The sequence below is a fragment of the Myotis davidii genome, unplaced genomic scaffold, assembly GCF_000327345.1.
Source record: "Myotis davidii unplaced genomic scaffold, ASM32734v1 scaffold2270, whole genome shotgun sequence".
In the NCBI taxonomy this organism is placed as follows: Eukaryota; Metazoa; Chordata; class Mammalia; order Chiroptera; family Vespertilionidae; genus Myotis; species Myotis davidii.
The window spans coordinates 33,195-35,985 of NW_006281936.1; the positions used below are offsets into that span (position 1 = coordinate 33,195).

Consider the following 2,791-nt stretch of genomic DNA (forward strand, 5'->3'; position numbering starts at 1 on the left):
TACTATAGTAACTCCAGAGGCCCTCATTGTCCTCTTATTCCTTCTGGGCTTTCTTCTTCCTTCTTTATTTTGTAAATATAGACCTTTTGGCTACTCCCAGTTCCATTGTCTTATGTAAATATAACTGTTGCCATGCCCTATGTTATGGAAATGTACCTTCTCCCAGTCTGTAGCCCTGTGTTTTTTCCATGGACCCGAATTCTAAAAATTCCCTAAACCTGCCTATATTCCCCTAAAAATCCTATTTTAATAGCACAACAGTTAATTTAAAATAAAAGAACTAGGGGAGCCCAACATGTGGCTGTGGGAGACATAGGGGGCCTCCTGGGCCCCTTCTTCCTGCTGCTGCTGTTCCTGCTGGTGACATGCAGCCCCTACAATGCCTGCCTCTTCACCGGCATCCTCTACCTCTGCTGCACCTCTTCAGCTTGGAGCCTCTGCTGACGCAAGGCCCTGCAGGTGCTCAGGACCATGACTGGGTTTCTGCCATCACCAACTGCATCAGCTGCCACGAAGCCACCAAGAACACGCTGGTGGCCATTCGGCAGGCAGCTAAGAATGGAGCAACAGGCATGGAGCTGGACATTGAGTTTACCTCTGATGGGATTCCCATCTTAACGCACGATAATACAATAGATAGGACAACAGATGGCACTGGTCGAATATGTGATTTGACATTTGAACAAATTAGGAAGCTTAATCTTGCAGCAAATCACAGATTAAGGAATGATTTCCCTAATGAAAAAATTTCTACCCTGAAAGGAGTTGTAAAGTCCCTAAACCAAACCTCACAATCTTCTTTGATGTCAAGGGCCATGCAAATAAGGCTATTGATGCTCTAAAGAAAATATATATGGAATTTCCTCAACTATACAATTCTAGTATGGTCTGCTCTTTCTTGCCAGAAGTTATCTCTAAGATGAGACAAACAGATCAGAATGTAGTAACAGCTTTAACTCACAGACCTTGGAGCCTTAGCCATTTGGGAGATGGGAAACCACACTATGATAACATCTGGAAACAGTCCACATTTGTGGTCTTAGACATTTTCCTCAACTGGAGCATGCATAATATCTTGTGGTACCTGTGTGGAATTTCAGCTTTCCTCATACAAAAGAATTTTATATTCCCGAACTACTTAAAGAAATGGTCAGCTAAAGGCATTCAGGTCATTGGTTGGACTGTTAATACTTTTGATGAAAAGTTACTGTGAATCCTATCTTGGTTCCAGCTATATCACCGACAGCATTTTGGAAGACTGCCCACCTCACCATCAGACTTTTCTCCCAGGAGGAAACTATGAGTACAGAGATATCCTGCTGGCCTCATGCAGGGATACTGAGAAACCCTTTGTGCTAGCCCAAGCCATGGCGGGGATCAGGTGGCCCACAGAAGCAATAGTTGGTAATTGCATTTTTAGCTTGGACCAAAGCAAAACCTGGTGTTGCCACCGTGCTCCATGGAATGCCTGAGTTCAACACTGTTGCTCTTGAAAATCTGGGTCTGCAAAAAAAGGCACAATAGCTCCTGCCCAGACCTCGATGAGGCATACACTGACCCAGTGAAAGCACAGTGCAATGTGGGGGTACAAATGCAAATGCATGGGATATGTATGATTACTAAAACTTGACAGTTTTAAATTTGACACACATGTAATTTACTTATTTAAAATATTTGTATTTGGCTACATTATCAATGTACTGTAAGTCATCAAACTTGTGACCATACTAATAATAAAATCATTAAAAGGAAAAAATAAAAATTAAATGCTGCACCAATACTCCACAAGATGGCGCTCTTGCTTTTCTAAGACCTTTTATCTTCCTTGAGCACAACAGAAAAAAAAAAGCGAATATACAGAAAATTGCAGAACATTTCAAAAATGACTTCCTTGTTAAGGTGGGAGACTGGCCTGATGTCCTGAACTACTCATCAGGTCTTAGGAAAGTGAACACAGAGAGTTAGCACATTTACTATTAACCTGTGCAATTTATGGTTGGCTACATTTGGTGAGAAAGGAAGTGAGTCTTTGCACTCTCCAGGCAGCACATTGTAATTGGGGTAGGTTATTACTTCAAGCAGTTTCACTATCAAACTTTATCAAAACACAAGAGGCCCTATGCACGAAATTCAAGCACTTGAGGGGGGCCCCTCAGCCTGGCCTGCACCCTCTCATGGTCCAGGAGCCTTTGGGGGATGTCCAACTGACAGCCAAGGGGAGTGGACCTAAGCCATCAGTCTGACACCCTTAGCGCTGCCACGGAGGTGGAAGAGGCTCCCACCACCACTGCTGCACTCGCCAGCCGTGAGCCTGGCTTCTGGCTGAGAGGTCCTTCCCCTATGGGAGTGCACTGACCACCAGGGGGCAGCTCCTGCATTGAGTGTCTGCCCCTTGGTGGTCAATGTGCATCATTGTAACCTGTCATTCCCCAGTTCGGTTGATTTGCATATAAGCCTTTTATTATATAGGACTAGAGGCCTGATGCACAAAAATTCATGCAAGAGTGGGCCTTCCTTCCCCTGGCTGCCAGCACTGGCTTCCTTCTGGCACCCAAGACCCAGCTGGCTTCCCTCCAGCCCCAGCTTCATCAGGAAGGACATCCAGAATGACATCCAGAAGATGTCGGTTTAATTAGCATATTACCCTTTTATTATTATAGACTAGAGGCCCAGTGCACAAAAATTTGTGCACTGGGGGGGGGGGGGGCGGTCCCTCAGCCTGGCCTGTGCCCCCTCGTAGTCTGGACCCCTCAGGGGTCCCAGAGCCAAACCAGCCAGGGAAAAATTTCAT

The 2,791-nt window shown here is 45.3% G+C and overlaps 1 pseudogene; it reads left to right on the forward strand.

The window, feature by feature from the left end:
- The first annotated feature begins 295 nt into the window (after window positions 1-295).
- On the forward strand, window positions 296-1,506 carry LOC102755124 (annotated as a pseudogene).
- Window positions 1,507-2,791: the final 1,285 nt, after the last annotated feature.